The sequence below is a fragment of the Nerophis lumbriciformis genome, linkage group LG23 (assembly GCF_033978685.3).
Source record: "Nerophis lumbriciformis linkage group LG23, RoL_Nlum_v2.1, whole genome shotgun sequence".
Taxonomy (NCBI): domain Eukaryota; kingdom Metazoa; phylum Chordata; class Actinopteri; order Syngnathiformes; family Syngnathidae; genus Nerophis; species Nerophis lumbriciformis.
The window spans coordinates 31,641,422-31,660,328 of record NC_084570.2 but is presented as its reverse complement, the minus strand read 5'-3'; the positions used below and the strand labels follow the sequence as shown (position 1 = coordinate 31,660,328).

Genomic DNA, 18,907 nt, shown 5'->3' with positions numbered 1-18,907 from the left:
AACGACATGAATCACTCAGTGGACGACAACGCTCTCGCTCTCTGCTCTGCTTGCCCCAATGCCGCGAGTGATTCTCCTTCTGCCGCGAGTGATTCTCCTCCCGTCGCGGGGATATGTTTCATGCCATTGGCATCCGTTCTCCATTCATTCTCCAAGCTAACGGCTAATGTTGACTCAAGCCACATGAAAACAAACACACACACGCGCCCCGTCCCAATTATCTCAACACATAAAGTTATGAGAGTAGAGGAGACAGAAAGAAAGTCAGTGCAGGCAGGGCAAAGCTGAGCAGCAGCGACACGAGGGGGAGGGGCGGGGGGTAAAGTGTAGGGCAGGCTGTTTTGAGAAGATTTAAAATAAAAATAATAACTAATGTATGTCATACATAGGCTATTATTTACACAGTTATTGTAACAAAAATAATCGGCTCAGCTCATCCAAAGTCAGCCAGCTTGTATTTTTAAATGCAAATCTGGAGTAGGGGCAAGATCTTTGGACGAAAATACCTTGATAGAGAACATAATGTGCAAGAATTACAATCTTTCCTTTGTTTGACACTTTTGGTGTGTGTGTGTGTGTGTGTTTAGTTTCTTGATTTTTATATTATTTAAGCTATTTATTTTCTTTTTTATTGCATATTTAAGTTGATATTTCCATTTTTATATTTTTAAATGTAAGCTACAGAAATGTTAGTTTTAATGTTGGCATTTCTGGCACTTGGTTTAATATTTGTTTTGTTTTATTTAAGGTAGCCTATTTATTTTCTTTTTGTTTGCACATTTAAGTTGATATTTTCTTTGTTATATTTTTAAACGTAGGCTACAGAACATTTAGTTTTTATGTTGGCATTTCTGGCTCTTAATTTATTTGTTTTATTTTGAAGGTATTTATTTTCTTTTTGTTTGCATATTTAAGTTTACATTTTCTTTGCCACAGAACATTTAGTTTTTATGTTGGCATTTGTTAAGGGTTTCTTAATTTAATATTTGTTTTTGCACTAAACAAACGAGGCCTATCTATTTAACTGTTGATTGCAAGCATTTTAGTAGGCTATTACTATTTTTTTTATTTCCCACTTTTATTTATTTCTTATTTTCATTTCAGTGCAATAAAACATATTTAACAACCAAGACATTTAGTCACATTTTGTTTATTGGACAGGCCGGAAACGCACACGCAGTGTTTTTAAAAGTAACAGAATCTCTACTACAGCTGTAATGTCTGTTTGCGAACGTCAAGGGGAGTCTGTCAGGGCAGAGAGCGATTCACGTCTGTCGCCCTCTCCTCTGGCCCACAGAACTGTAGCTGAGTGATTCAGGTGCTCTTCACGAACCTACAAGCAGGCCCGGCCCTAACCAATCTGGCGCCCTAGGCAAGATTTTAGGTGGCGCCCCCCCCACATCGGCAGTGAAGTGTATATACGCACAAGAAACCGAATAGCTTTGTCTTTGACCTTTTTTTTTTACTTAAAGAAAGCAAATTAACAATCAGAATAGTTAACAAGATAAAAAAAAATATGAATAAATAAATGAATGCAAAAAATAAATAATGAATATATGAAATACAATATTTTTTACATACATATTGCTTAATTAACATTAATGATGTGCACTTTAACAACTAGGCTTACAACTATACCTAATATATAAAGGGGTGGAAAAGTGACTATTACCTGCAGGGCAAACATTAGCTAACCAGAAGGCAATAATGTAAACAAAAAACACCTGCTTAAAAGATCTAATACAAATGTCCCTGAGGAATGTAAGGTGGGAGTACTGTAATTACCTAACGTTACATTATTATTTTCCATAACAATTTAGCCCCCTCCACAATATTAACCCGACGTTAAAACAGAACTAGCTATTTATTGATTAGCAATTGCCGAATCATGTAACATTAGCTTAATGCTAAAAAGCCAGGTTACTATCACATTCTGTAACAGACAAATAATTTCATGTAGGCTAACGTTACCTACCTGCTACCTCTGTCTTTTCTCGTTTCTCCTCCTCTTTTCTCTTTTTTCTTCCCTGGGCACCTGACAGTTTTGGCCGTTTTGACATCTTGTGTTGATTTTTTGATGTGGTGACGTCCAAAAAGAGTCATGATACGGGAAGGGAGGGGGTGCACCGTGGGGGGGGGGGCGTAATGTTGTAACAAATAATATTTCTATTATATAGGCTTTACTTTGCATTTTAATTAACGAGGGATTATTTTTTGTATTTAGAAATAATAGTACTAACTTTTTTTTTTTTCTCCAACATTTGTGGCACTGGCGTGGCGCCCCCTGATGGACGGCGCCCTTAGCATTTGCCTATACGGCCTATGCCACGGGCCGGCCCTGCCTACAAGAACTGACTAGTTGTCATTTAGGACGTGATTCAGGTTCGCGCTGCACTCAGTCACTCATTCAGAATCAGGACTCGCGAACCTACTGACACAGAGAACTGACTGTGTCGCGGAGGAGGACGTCACATTGAGGCTCTCGTTCAGTCACGTGCGCGTCGTTCATTGGGTGCTGAGGGCTTGTGTCGTTCGCGAACTGACACACACCGAGATCTGCCGCTGGGGAAGCTGTTACTGACTGACTCATGATTCGCCGACCTGCCCACAGAACTGCTGCTGCAGAAGTGATTCAGTGATTCGGTGAACGAATTTTTTGAACGAATCAATTTGAGGAACTGATTCTAGTGATTCAGTACAGTCAAAAGAACTGCCGATCCCATCACTACTCTTATGATCATCCGTAGTTGTGTACGTGTGTTCGGAGCATGCGCAGTTGGTTCAGTAAAGTCTACACCACTGAAGTGGACAGCCGTGTGTGTGTCACTGATTTCTACACTTACAATTAAACCTTTTTCTTGCCAAAAAACGAAAAAAGTTGTTGTTGTCTGTTGTTGCTTGATTTGATTAATGACCAAAATACGTGTAACGCGAATTTAAATTAAATTATAAAAACGTTGTTTACAACGTCAATATGGAAATAATTTCTTTCTTTCTTTCTTTCTTTAGTTTATTTCGAACATGAACACACTTACATCATAATACATCACACAATTTCATATCATTTCATTTTACATCATGCCCGAAAAGGAGTAGGAAGAAGCAAAGCTTATTTAATCCTACCCCTTTCCCACTTCAAAGCGTTTACAAATATATAGAATCATTTGCTGACCTTTTTATATAATAAAATAACATCTATGAATTAGTATACAACAGTTTTGTAATATGTAATTAATTAATTAATTCAGTCATTATTAACATACTGAGATGAAGAATATCTTATTTTCAATAAGGTTGAAAGTATTTCTCATAATTCTTCTTCTTTGTACCAGATTGGTTAGGCGCTTCTAACCAATTCACGCTTCTAACCGTGAATACTATTATTACACAATTTCTAATGCATTTTATTAGTTTTTTGTTTTTTTTAACTAAAATGTAAAAAAAAATGTGGTAAGTTGCAATAATTTCACCTAAAAAGTTTGTGTATTTTACTGGAAATGGAAAAACAGTATTTATGGTAAAAAAATAAATAAATAAATAAAAAAGCAGCTCAGTTGCCAGAATTTTACTGTAAAATTTCCTTTTTTTTATTGTAAATAAAAAACTGCAATTTTACAGTAACATTTTGGCACCTGAGCTGCCAGTTTGTTTTTGTTTTCACCGTTTTTTTTAACTGTCGATTTTTCGGTGTATTACTGTAAATGCCAAAACGGCACCACAGTTTATTACAGTAAAAAAATAAAAAATAAAAAAGTTTTTTTCATTTTGAGAAAAATGCCGTAAAAACCACAGTAAATTTCACAATTTTACCATGAAATCTATTGCTACTTTTACATAAATTGCTCCCAAAATATTACAAAATAGACTTAGACTTAGACTTCCTTTTTAATGTCATTCAAATGTGAACTTTACAGCACAGATAAGAATGACATTTCGTTACATAAACTCATGGTAGTGCAGGATAAAAAAGCAATAAGGTAAAATATAACAAGAATAAGACAAAAAGACTCAATCTAATTGTGTGTATTTGTACATTTCCAACAATTTACGGTGAAAAAACACAACAGCGTCGACGCCAATTTTGACCGCGAGAAAACCCAATAGATAAGAAACAAAAAGGCGGAGATAGAGTCGGTTCAAAAGGCACAGATCTACGCGAAAGACCCACTACTGCTACGTTCCACATCTGACTGTTTATTTTTGGCGTGGCCACATACAAGCAAGCGTCTGACAGCGCGTATGTAAGTTTGGTCTTTTGTTATGTTATTTTCATTTATTATGCTTTTGCTTGATTTAACACCGGAGAGAAGAAATAAACGCATTTCTTCTCTTTGGAAGCACACGTTTGTATTGGTGGGGATGTCGTCCGTGTTGACTGGCAGTGGCGAAGCTTGCTAGCAAAGTTAGCTCTGAAGTCAACCTTGTTTGGACAGACAACAAGTGACGAAACACAAACGTGCTCTTCCCGAACCGTTATAATGGTGTCGAAATCCAGACGTAATCGACTAAAAAGCCAGTAAACGCCTCATTTAATTTGATGGATAGAAACATGTCGGACACCACGTTTACCCCACGTGACGTTAACGGTACAGGAAACAGTGTCGGAAATGCTGGTTTTGTCAATGCATTGATATTTTCTGTTATTGTCATGCTTATTGGCATAGCATCGGATTATCATTTTGGCGCGTGTGCGGTTCTCTGCCAGGAATGTCTTATCATAGTATCGTGGAGCTTCCTTGAAGCCTGACTAATGTCATAAAAGCCTGCTTAATATTCAATATCAGATCTGATGGCAGATTCATGTAAAAGTGTGCTCACGACTTGCATGTTGCACAAGAAATGGTCTTAAACTTTATGGAGTGTACTGTCAGTAGGACTTACTGTATGACTTACTTACTGCATGGTTCTCGGACTTGTTTCACCAAGTACCACCTCAGAAAACACTTTGTTGTCCAAGTACCACCATAATGACTGACATTAAAGTACAGTAGTGTAGCAGACCTAAGTATTCATCAAGTACCACCATAATGACTGATATTAAAATACAGCAACATTAAAGTACAGTAGTGTAGTAGACCTAAGTATTCATCAAGTACCATCATAATGACAACATTAAAATACAGTAGTGTAGTAGACCTAAGTATTCATCAAGTACCACCATAATGACTGACATTAAAATACAGTAGTGTAGTAGACCTAAGTATTCATCAAGTACCACCATAATGACATTAAAGTACAGTAGTGTAGCAGACCTAAGTATTCATCAAGTACCACCTTAATGACAACATTAAAGTACAGTAGTGTAGTAGACGTATGTATTCATCAAGTACCACCATGATGACTGACATTAAAATACAGTAGCGTAGTAGGCCTAAGTATTCATCAAGTACCACCATAATGACAACATTAAAGTACAGTAGTCTAGTAGACCTAAGTATTCATCAAGTACCACCTTAATGACAACATTAAAGTACAGTAGTGTAGTAGACGTATGTATTCATCGAGTACCACCATAATGACTGACATAATACAATAGTGTAGTAAGCCTAAGTATTCATCAAGTACCACCATAATGACAAACATTAAAGTACAGTAGTGTAGTAGACCTAAGTATTCATCAAGTACCACCATAATGACCAACATTAAAGTGCAGTAGTGTAGTAGACCTAAGTATTCATCAATTGTTTTAACAAGTATATTTCATATGTTGGCCACTGTGACATGACACACAATGTACAAACATCAACATTGACACAACACATATTTACAGACTTGATGAAACTAGGGATGTCCCGATCCGATATTTGGATCGGATCGGCTGCCGATATTTGCCAAAAATTGCGTATCGGCAAGGCATGGGAAAATGCCGATCCAGATCCAGTTTAAAAAAAAAAACTCCGGTCCGTGTTTTCCAACGCACCGATTTAAATAATACATTCCACTTTTCTGCTGCTCCGTAATTTCCGTTCCGCATTTTCCAGCACACCTTCAACACATCCACAGGTCTGTGGATTCTCACGCAGTTGCTTTTAGCTGCTGGCATTACACGACAGGCTCTTCTCACTCTTTCCTGTGTCTCCCTCTCACAGACAGCAAGTGCACCTTCTTACACACGTCACATACTGTCACGTCATACGTCACATACTGTCACGTCATACGTCACATACGTATACGTCCTCCCCGAGCAGAGAGGTAGCAGCATGGCTAACGTTAGCTGTGATGCTAGCGCAGCCGTGCGAGCAACGCTCCCTCTAAGGTGCTCGCCTCTGCAATTGCGCACTGTTTAAGCGTCCTCTGCGCATAGCAAATCTATGCCACGCACAAAATCAAATAAAAAAATAAGCGCATAACAATTTTCGACACGACACGGACACGACAGAGAAAACAGTTTTCGTCATCATTGTTCAAATATTGTGACGTCTGTCGAGACGCTTATCTCCATTCGGTGCCACACGTCCACACCATCAAAATGAAGAGGCAAAAATTTCCACATCAAGACCGTATGAAAAAATTAGTGATTTTTTTTAGTTGTGATTTCCTTCTCTGCATGAAAGTTTAAAAGTAGCATATGTTAATGCAGTATGAAGAAGAATGTTTTAATGTAGACATGCAAGCCTTGAAAGAAAATTTTTGAAAATCAAGACTACATTTCCTGCAAATGGGTGCATTTCTACCCTATATTTTAACTTTAAATTTATTCTCATATCAAACTCTTTTGGCTGTCTTTTTGACACTTACATCCAGCGCCCCCCTCCACACCCTGGATTATAAATAATGTAAATAATTCAATGTGATTATCTTATGTGATGACTGTATTATGATGATAGTATATATCTGTATCATGAATCAATTTAAGTGGACCCCGACTTAAACAAGTTGAAAAACTTATTGGGGTGTTACCATTTAGTGGTCAATTGTACGGAATATGTACTTCACTGTGCAACCTACTAATAAAAGTCTCAATCAATCAATCAAAACACATAGAATCATCATACTGCTGTGATTATATGCATCAAGTGTTCATTCAAGGCTAGGGCAAAATATCGAGATATATATCGTGTATCGCAATATGGCCTTAAAATATCGCAATATTAAAAAAAGGCCATATCGCCCAGCCCAAGTTCAATGATGCCATTTCTGTTTGTCATGTATAATTTTGTCTATTTTGTGTTTATCCTTGAATAAACAGGTCAGTTTCTTGTTACCAACCATTGTGTATTATTCAAACTTCCCTAATTCAGCTGGCTAGTTGTTATCAAGAGTACTAAAACCCTTTTCAACATGATTCTGACAACTAAGTAGGCTAAATAACTTTAAACTTTAATACATGCTCGGATAGGCCAGTATCGGTCAGTATCGGTATCGGTCAGTATCGGTATCGGATCGGAAATGCAAAAACAATATCGGTATCGGATCGGAAGTGCAAAAACCTGGATCGGGACATCCCTAGATGAAACACTGGGATGGGGCTTTAAGAGAACTAGGAGACATTTGGAGGATTTGGGATGACTGCTGGTTGTCGGCAGGCTCAGTTGGAGCTGCTGCAAGATAAAGTCGACTGTAATCCCCACAGCTACTGAAAAGCTGCCAAGACAGGTGTAAATGATTGATTGGCATGAAGGCCGGTGTAAATGATTGATTTGCCAATAGGCAGGTTTAAATTCTCTGGTCTGATGAGACCAAGTTTAGAGTACATTCCATAATATTATATTATGGAATGTACTCTACAAACAGGGTTTGTATATATATATATATATATATATATATATATATATATATATATATACACACACAAACCCTGTTTCCATATGAGTTGGGAAATTGTGTTAGATGTAAATATAAACGGAATACAATGATTTGCAAATCCTTTTCAACCCATATTCAATTGAATGCACTACAAAGACAACATATTGGATGTTCAAACTCATAAACTTTATTTTCTTTGCAAATAATAATTCACTTAGAATTTCATGGCTGCAACATGTGCCAAAGTAGTTGGGAAAGGGCATGTTCACCACTGTGTTACATGGCCTTTCCTTTTAACAACACTCAGTAAACGTTTGGAAACTGAGGAGACACATTTTTTAACCTTCTCAGGTGGAATTCTTTCCCATTCTTGCTTGAAGTACAGCTTAAGTTGTTCAACAGTCCGGGGGTCTTCGTTGTGGTATTTTAGGCTTCATAATGCGCCACACATTTTCAATGGGAGACAGGTCTGGACTACAGGCAGGCCAGTCTAGTACCCGCACTCTTTTACTATGAAGCCACGTTGATGTGACACGTAGCTTGGCATTGTATTGCTGAAATAAGCAGGGGCGTCCATTGTAACGTTGCTTGGATGGCAACATATGTTGCTCCAAAACCTGTATGTACCTTTCAGCATTAATGGCGCCTTCACAGATGTGTAAGTTACCCATGTCTTGGGCACTAATCCACCCCCATACCTTCACAGATGCTGGCTTTTCAACTTTGCGCCTATAACAATCCGGATGGTTCTTTTCCTCTTTGGTCCGGAGGACACGACGTCCACAGTTTCCAAAAACAATTTGAAATATGGACTCGTCAGACCACAGAACACTTTTCCACTTTGTATCAGTCCATCTTAGATGAGCTCAGGCCCAGCGAAGCCGACAGCGTTTCTGGGTGTTGTTGATAAAAGGTTTTCGCCTTGCATAGGAGAGTTTTAACTTGCACTTACAGATGTAGCGACCAACTGTAGTTACTGACAGTGGTTTTGTGAAGTGTTCCTGAGCCCATGTGGTGATGTCCTTTACACACTGATGTCGCTTGTTGATGCAGTACAGCCTGAGGGATCGAAGGTCACGGGCTTAGCTGCTTACGTGCAGTGATTTCTCCAGATTCTCTAAACCCTTTGATGATTTTACGGACCGTAGATGGTGAAATCCCTAAATTCCTTGCAATAGCTGGTTGAGAAAGGTTTTTCTTAAACTGTTCAACAATTTGCTCACGCATTTGTTGACAAAGTGGTGACCCTCGCCCCATCCTTGTTTGTGAATGACTGAGCATTTCATGGAATCTACTTTTATACCCAATCATGGCACCCACCTGTTCCAAATAAGTGTTTGATGAGCATTTCTCAACTTTATCAGTATTTATTGCCACCGTTCCCAACTTCTTTGTCACGTGTTGCTGGCATCAAATTCTAAAGTTAATGGTTATTTGCAAAAAACATTTTTTTTATGAGTTTGAACATCAAATATGTTGTCTTTGTAGCATATTTAACTGAATGTGTTGAAAATGATTTGCAAATCATTGTATTCCGTTTATATTTACATCTAACACAATTTCCCAACTCATATGGAAACGGGGTTTGTATATATATATGTGTATATATATATATAATATATATATATATATATATATATATATATATATATATATATATATATATATATATATATATATATATATATATATATATATATAAAGATTAGAGTACATTCCATAATATATATTATGGAATGTACTCTAATCTTGGTCTCATCAGACCAGAGAATTTAAACCTGCCTTTTGGCAAATCAATCATTTACACCGGCCTTCATGCCAATCCATTATTTACACCTGTCTTATCAGCTTTTCAGTAGCTGTGGGGATTACAGTCGACTTTATCTTGCAGCAGCTCCAACTGAGCCTGCCGACAACCAGCAGTCATCCCAAATCCTCCAAATGTCTCCTAGTTCTCTTAAAGCCCCATCCCCGTGTTTCATCAAGTCTGTAAATATGTGCTGTGTCAATGTTGATGTTTGTACATTGTGTGTCATCTCACAGTGGCCAACATACAAAATATAATTGTTAAAACAATTGATGAATACTTAGGCCTACTACACTACTGCAATATAATGTCAGTCATTATGGTGGTACTTGATGAAAACTTGGGTCTACTACACTACTGTATTTGAATGTAGTGTACTAGTATATATTACGGAATGTACTCTAATTCCATTATATATATATATATATTTATTATTATTATTATGGAATGTATATATATATTATGGAATGTACTCCATATATATTTTATGTTTGAAGAAACTGTGCCTTTCAATAAATCTCACATTAAATAAACATTCTACCAAACCCAAAACCTGTGAAGTTGTCACATTGTGTAAATAGTAAATAAAAACAGAATACAATGATTTGCAAATCATTTTCAATTTATATTCAATTGAATAGACTGCAAAGACAATATATTTAACGTTCAAACTGAGAAACTTTATTTTTTGCAAATATTAGCTCATTTGGAATTTGATGCCTGCAACATGTTTCAAAAAAAGCTGGCACAAGTGGCAAAAAAGACGGAGAAAGTTGAGAAATGCTCATCAAAGACGTATTTGGAACATCCCACAGGTGAACAGGCTAATTGGGAACAGGTGGGTGCCATGATTGGGTATAAAAGCAGCTTCTATGAAATGCTCAGTCATTCACAAACAAGGATGGGGCGAGGGTCACCACTTTGTCAACAAATGCGTGAGCAAATTGTTTAAGAACAACATTTCTCAACCAGCTATTGCAAGGAATTTAGGGAATTTACCATCTATGGTCCATAATATCATCAAAAGGTTCAGAGATTTTGGAGAAATCACTGCACGTAACATTGAACGCCCGTGACCTTTGATCCCTCAGGCGCTACTGCATCAAAAAACATCAGTGTGTAAAGGATATCACCACATGGGCTCAGGAACACTTCAGAAAACCACTGTCAGTAACTACAGTTGGTCTCTACATCTGTTAGTGCAAGTTAAAACTCTATTACTATGCAAAGCCAAAGCCGTTCATCAACACCCAGAAACGCTTCGTTGGACCCGAGCTCATCTAAGATGGACTGATGCAAAGTGTAAAAGTGTTCTGTGGTCTGACGAGTCCACATTTCAAATTGTTTTTGGAAACTGGACGTTGTGTCCTCCGGACCAAAGAGGAAAAGAACCATTCGGACTGTTCTAGGGCGCAAAGTTTAAAAGCCAGCGTCTGTGATGGTATGGGGGTGTGTGAGTGCCCAAGGCATGGGTAACTTACACATCTGTGGAGGCACCATTAATGCTGAAAGGTACATACAGGTTTTCGAGCAACATATGTTGCCACCCAAGCAACGTTATCATGGACGCCCCTGCTTATTTCAGCAAGATAATGCCAAGCCACGTGTTACAACAGCGTGGCTTCATAGTAAAAGAGTGCGGGTACTAGACTGGCCTGCCTGTAGTCCAGACCTGTCTCCCATTGAAATAATTCCACTTCAAAAATGTGTCTCCTCAGTTCCCAAACCTTTACTGAGTGTTGTTGTTAGCGTAGTAGACCTAAGTGTACATCAAGTACCACCATAATGACAACATTAAGGTACAGTAGTGTAGTAGACCTAAGTATTCATCAAGTACCACCATAATGACAACATTAAAGTACAGTAGTGTAGTAGACCTAAGTATTCATCAAGTACCACCATAATGACAACATTTAAGTACATCAGTGTAGTAGACCTAAGTATTCATCAAGTACAACCATAATGACAACATTTAAGTACATCAGTGTACTAGACCTAAGTATTTATCAAGTACCACCATAATGACAACATTAAAGTACAGTAGTGTAGTAGACCTAAGTATTTGTCAAGTACCACCATAATGTCAACATTAAAGTACAGTAGTGTAGTATCAATCAATCAATCAATGTTTATTTATATAGCCCTAAATCACAAGGGCTGCACAAGCCACAACGACATCCTCGGTACAGAGCCCACATAAGGGCAAGGAAAAACTCACCCCAGTGGGACGTCGATGTGAATGACTATGAGAAACCTTGGAGAGGACCGCATATGTGGGTAACCCCCCCCCCCCCCCCCCTCTAGGGAGACCGAATGCAATGGATGTCGAGTGGGTCTAACATAATATTGTGAGAGTACAGTCCATAGTGGATCCAGCATAACAGTAAGAGTCCAGTCCACAGTGGGGTCAGCAGGAAACCATCCCGAGCGGAGACGGGTCAGCAGCGCAGAGATGTTCCCAACCGATACACAGGCGAGCGGTCCACCCCGGGTCCCGACCCCGGACAGCCAGCACCCTATCCATGGCCACCGGACCTGTGTGTCTCCCCCTCCACAAGGGATAGGGGGGAGCAGAGGAGAAAAGAAAAGAAAAGGCAGATCAACTGGTCTAAAAAAAAAAGAAAAGGGGGCTATTCAAAGGCTAGAGTATACAAATGAGTTTTGAGATGGGACTTAAATGTTTCTACTGAGGTAGCATCTCTAACTGTTACTGGGAGGGCATTCCATAGTACTGGAGCCCGAATAGAAAACGCTCTATAGCCCGCAGATTTTTTTTGGGCTCTGGGAATCACTAATAAGCTGGAGTTCTTTGAACGCAGATTTCTTAACCGGGACATATGGTACAATACAATCGGCAAGATAGGATGGAGCTAGACCGTGTAGTATTTTATACGTAAGTAGTAAAACCTTAAAGTCACATCTTAAGTGCACAGGAAGCCAGTGCAGGTGAGCCAGTATAGGTATATATATATATATATATATATATGTGTGTATATAAAGGTACTGTATATACAGTGTAGGCGTAATATGATCAAACTTTCTTGTTCTTGTCAAAAGTCTAGCAGCCGCATTTTGTACCAACTGTAATCTTTTAATGCTAGACATAGGGAGACCCGAAAATAATACGTTACAGTAATCGAGACGAGACGTAACGAACGCATGAATAATGATCTCAGCGTCGCTAGTGGACAAAATGGAACGAATTTTAGCGATATTACGGAGATGGAAGAAGGCCGTTTTAGTAACACTCTGAATGTGTGACTCAAACGAGAGAGTTGGGTCGAAGATAATACTCAGATTCTTTGCCAGGTCGCTTTGTGTAATTGTTTGGTTGTCAAATGTATATAATGTCGGTGTTTAGCAGGACCGATAATCAGCATTTCCGTTTTCTTAGTGTTGAGTTGCAAGAAGTTAGCGGACATCCATTGTTTAATTTCATTAAGACACGCCTCCAGCTGACTACAATCCGGCGTGTTGGTCAGCTTTAGGGGCATGTAGAGTTGGGTGTCATCAGCATAACAATGAAAGCTAACACCGTATTTGTGTATGATGTCGCCTAGCGGCAGCATGTTACTACTAAATAGTGCAGGGCCAAGAACCGAACCCTGAGGAACTCCGCACGTTACCTTAACATAGTCCAATGTCACATTGTTATGGGAGATGCACTGCATCCTGTCAGTAAGATAAGAGTTAAACCAAGACAAGGCTAAGTCTGACATACCAATACGTGTTTTGATACGCTCTCATAAAATTTTATGATCGACGGTATGGAAAGCAGCGCTAAGATCAAGAAGCAGCAACATAGATGACGCATCAGAATCCATCGTTAGCAGTAGATCATTAGTCATTTTTGTGAGGGCTGTCTCCGTAGAGTGATTTGCCCTGAAACCAGATTGAAAAGGTTCACAGAGATTGTTAGACACTAAGTGTTCATTTAGCTGCTGTGCGACAATTTTTTTGAGGATTTTCGAGATAAACGGAAGGTGGGACACCGGCCGGTAGTTTACCATGAGGTCAGGATCGAGGTTAGGTCTTTTGATCAGAGGATGAATAACCGCTTTTTTGAATGCTAGTGGAACAGTGCCAGAGGAAAGTGATAAGTTTATAATATTTAGCACTGATGGACCTAATAATACAAAAAGCTCCTTGATAAGTTTCCCAGGAAATGGGTCAAGTAAACATGTTGTTTGTTTTGTCCCATTAACACATCTTAACAATTCCTCTAATGTTATTTCATCAAAGAGAGAGAAACTATTTTGGAGGGCGGTATCCGTCGTAGATACAGTCGTATCTGTGTTAATAGAACCCAGTTGTAGCTGCGATGCATTGTCTTTAATCTCCTTTCTAATGAGTTCAATTTTCTTATTAAAGAAATTCATAAAATCATCTGCCGAGTGGGTGGAGCTACTCGGAGGAGTCCCTTGTTGGGTTAGCGATGCTACTGTACTAAACAAAAATTTAGGATTATTTTTGTTGAGGTGGATGAGATTTGAGTAATATTTAGCTTTAGCTAAGGTAAGCATGTGTTTATAAGTTATTAAACTATCACTCCATGCTTGATGGAAAACCTCAAGTTTAGTAGCACGCCATTTGCGTTCCAGCTTTCTACATGATAATTTATGGGCTCTAGTTTCTTCTGTAAACCATGGGGTGCGCCTTTTAGGGGCTCTTTTTAGCTTTAGCGGTGCTATACTATTAATGGTGTCGCACAGGGCGTCGTTAAATTTGTTAGTGAGGTTGTCAATAGAGCCGACATAATTTGGGAATGGTGCCATTACCGAAGGCAGTAGGCCAGCAAGAGTCATCGTTGTGGCAGCATTAATGTTGCGGCTGCTATAGCAGTTATTATTATTATTAGCTTGTTGACAATGAGTCAGAACTTCAAATTTTATAAGGTAATGATCGGACATTACTTTAGTATACGGGAGTATCGTAACTTTGGAGGTGGTGACACCCCTGACAAGCACTAGATCTATCGTATTACCGTTGCAATGCGTAGGTTCATTTATTATTTGTGTAAGACCACAACTATCAATTATAGTCTGGAGCGCCATGCACTGAGGGTCCGATGGGGTATTCATATGGATATTAAAGTCCCCCATTATGATTATATTGTCGGCGTGCGTCACTAAATCAGCAACGAACTCTGAAAATTCACTGATGAAGTCCGAATAGGGTCCTGGGGGGCGGTAGATAACAGCCAGGTGGAGAGGCAGCGGTGTGACAAACCTCATAGTAAGCACCTCAAACGAGTTATATTTATTATTTAGGTTAGGGGTAAGGTTAAAGTTTTTGTTGTATATGAGTGCGACTCCCCCACCCCTTTTAATGGGACGGGCAATATGCGCTCCCGCATAGCCAGGAGGAGACGCCTCACCCAGCGCAAAGAAATCGTCTGGTTTGAGCCAGGTCTCGGCGAGACCAATGACGTCAAGATTATTGTCTCTAATGACCTCATTAACTAATTACGTTTTGGAAGATAATGATCTTATGTTTAAGAAGCCCATATTATAGGTAGTGGGCTGTTTTGAGGAGTTTTTGTTGAAATTATCCGTAGTAGCAATATTAATAATGTTGTGTTCATTATGTGTAGTGCACTTTAAATAATTTCGACCATATCTAGGAATTGATATGACGGGAATTTTCCGATTGTTTGCTTGATGTTGTGATAAACTGAACGCATCATAACTTGCCACCTCAGTAGAGTGCATGTCTACTTCTGACACAGTCATCACAGAAAAAACATTTTGTGAGTTGTGTATTGTTCTAAAATAATTGCTATGTGTGCAGGGATTATCCAGCCTGGCGCTGGCTAGTTCTATTTTAACTGACTCCTCACCCGGACTAGCGCTTCTTTGAGGATTAGCCTTTCGCTTTGTTGTTAGCCCCGCTCGGCATCCCCGCTTCTGCTTCCGCTCACACCGCTTACGTGTCATTCGTTGACGGTCCCTGCTGGCACTTAACTCCGCTGCTTCAGAGGCCGCTGGATGTAGCCAGCGAAGTATTCCCATGTTAGCGAGGAGGTCCAAAGTAGACCTAAGTATTTGTCAAGTACCACCATGATGTCAACATTAAAGTACAGTAGTGTAGTAGACCTAAGTATGCGTCAAGTACTGATCTAATGACAACATTAAAGTACAGTAGTGTAGTAGACTTAAGTATTCATCAAGTACCACCATAATGACAAAAAAGTACAGTAGTGTAGTTGGCCTAAGTATTCATCAAGTACCACCATAATGACAACATTAAAGTACAGTAGTGTAGTAGACCTAAGTATGCATCAAGTACCACCATAATGACCAACATTAACGTACAGTAGTGTAGTAGGCCTAAGTATGCTTCAAGTACCGCTCTAATGACAACATTAAAGTACAGTAGTGTAGTAGGCCTAAGTATTCATCAAGTACCACCATAATGACAACAAAAAAGTACAGTAGTGTAGTAGACCCAATTATTCATCAAGTACCACCACAATGACAACATTAAAGTACAGTAGTGTAGTAGACCTATGTATTCATCAAGTACCACCATAATGACAACATTAAATTACAGTAGCACAGTAGGCCTAAGTATTCATTAAAAACAAGGCAGACGTTTTATGTTTATATGTAAGTATATTTCATAATTGTGGCCACTGTAACATTGCACACAGTTTGAACAGTAACACTCTGTTTGAATGTCGTAAAATAAAACACTGTACTTTAATCAAGTGATTCCTTGGCAAAGCACTGGCTGGAGCCCAGCAGTCGTAGAAGTACCTCAGTTAGAGAATGACATCACCACTGTTAGTCAGCTGAGTGGATGCTGATTGGTCCAATGAGTGGGAGGTCAAGAGTTTCAAGGTTCAGGTTCATCATTTTTCAACAAGAAAAAAAACTTGTGGACCATTGTGGAGTGTTTATTGAAGATGGTTTAAAGATTGTGTCAAAGTCTAGTACTCCACATGTAGTAGTACCCAGGAGGACTAGTACTCCACATGTAGTAGTACTCAGGAGGTCTAGTACTCCACATGTAGTAGTACTCAGGAGGTCTAGTACTCCACATGTAGCAGTACCCAGGAGGACTAGTACTCCACATGTAGTAGTACTCAGGATGTCTAGTACTCCACATGTAGTAGTACTCAGGAGGTCTAGTACTCCACATGTAGCAGTACTCAGGAGGTCTAGTACTCCACATGTAGTAGTACCCAGGAGGACTAGTACTCCACATGTAGTAGTACCCAGGAGGACTAGTACTCCACATGTAGTCGTACTCAGGATGTCTAGTACTCCACATGTAGTAGTACTCAGGAGGACTAGTACTCCACATGTAGTAGTACTCAGGATGTCTAGTACTCCACATGTAGTAGTACTCAGGATGTCTAGTATTCCACATGTAGCAGTACTCAGGAGGTCTAGTACTCCACATGTAGCAGTACTCAGGAGGTCTAGTACTCCACATGTAATAGTACTCAGGAGGACTAGTACTTCACATGTAGCAGTACTCAGAATGTCTAGTACTCCACATGTAGTAGTACTCAGGAGGACTAGTACTCCATATGTAGTAGTACTGAGGATGACTAGTACTCCACATGTAGTAGTACTCAGGATGTCTAGTACTCCACATGTAGTAGTACTCAGGAGGACTAGTACTCCACATGTAGTAGTAGGCAGGAGGTCTAGTACTCCACATCAGTGTTGGCGCTATGAATCTTCAAAACGGGGTCCCAGGGACCCCATCAAATCATAAAAATGGGGTCCCACAGTAAATGTATGGGGTCCCATTTTTTGTAACCGTTTTGAAAACAAATTATAAATGTATGCATTATCCCGTTATATCTCACATTCTATTTTGTGTTTTGGAAAAAGGTTGTCATAAACGTTACTTAAATCATTAAACAAATAACACAAAAGAAAAAAAATGCAGTATTTGTGATCAATTAAACTTTCGGTGAATCAAAATTTAAGAAACTGTACCGGAAAGTGCATTACTTACAAGTCGACCAATAATAAATCATGAATAATTTGACCCGGCAAATATACCGTATTTTCCGGACCATATGGCGCACCGAATTATAAGGCGCACTGCTTATTTTTAATCTTTTTTCACATATTAGGCGCACCGGATTATAAGGCGCATTAAAGGAGTCATATTATTATTATTTTTTTGTAAATGTAAAAGACTTCCTTGTGGTCTACATCAGGGTTCCCCAACCTTTTTTCCACCAGGGACCGGTTTAATGTATGCATTACTTTCACGGACCAGCTTTCTATGTGTGGCAGATAACAACAACAACAAAATTAGCCTTTGGCAACAATCTGAAAGTTAAGTCGGAGAAAATGCGGTAGTTTATAAATTAACTAGATGAGGCAATTCCTGAAGGAATTGCATGTGAATACTCCAATGCTGACAGAATGAAGTATGAATGTAAGAATAGTTTCAATGTTGGAATGTTTTGAATGTTGAAGCATTTGAATTTCCAGGAAAACCGGAATTTGGTTTGGAATTTGGGAAAGACTTAGCTTGAATGTCCAGGATGAGTGGAATATGTTGAAGGTGGAATATTTTGAATAGGTTGAAAAATGTTGGAATTGTGAAAGAGTGAAAAATGGATAATTCATTTGGAATGGGGACAATGTCCCTAAAAACTGAGAATTCTTGTAAATCTGGGATTTTTTTTACAGTTTTTGAAAGGGAGCACACAATTCTTGAACAGGCTGAATATTTTGAAGTGGGAGTTGTGGAACTTTGAAAAATGTCCCATTCTTTTCAATGGGAATTTCATGGAAATTTGGGGATTTCGGGAAAAGAGGGAATTTTTTGGAAAATGCAAAAACAATTGAATCTTCAGAATGAGTTGAAATGGTTGAGGACCGGCGTCGGACGCTACGGAGCAACGATGAAGAGGTGGGGACTTGCGGAAGATGCCTCCTGCGAATGTGGGGACCCAGTCCAGACAGTAGAGCATATAGTAACTAGTTGCCCCAAACACCGTCCACCAAATGGCGAACAAGGTCTGATTGACCTGGACGATGACACGTTGACCTGGCTCGCCTCAACAGAGCTGAAAATCTAGACACATGACAGAAGAAGAAGAAGAAATGGTTGGTGTTGGAATTTTTCAAATTGGTCGAGAAATGTTGAAGTAGTAACATCTTTAATTGAGAAATGGTATTAAGGAATTCCCGGAATTTGAAATGGGTTGAAAAACGTGGAAGGAATAGTTGCTAGAAAAAAGGGTCAAAAAAGGGTTTGAAAAAAACTGGAATTTTTTTTTTAACTTGAAAAAATTATAGTTTCAATGTCCAGATGAGTGGAATATGTTGAAGGTGGAATGGTTTGAATCGGTTGAAAAATGTGTAAATTTGAAAAATG

General features: G+C 38.9%; 1 protein-coding gene across 2 annotated transcripts in view; it reads left to right on the top strand.

Moving 5' to 3' along the window:
* Positions 1-4,130: 4,130 nt before the first annotated feature.
* suox (sulfite oxidase) overlaps positions 4,131-18,907 on the top strand; it is a 43,743-nt gene continuing 28,966 nt past the window's right edge. Inside the window, exon 1 of one of the 2 annotated variants that reach the window (XM_061984742.1) lies at positions 4,131-4,241. The gene's annotated coding sequence lies outside the window, so the exon portion shown is untranslated. The remainder of the gene's footprint in view (positions 4,242-18,907) is intronic. The other variant, XM_061984743.1, reaches the window with a different exon arrangement.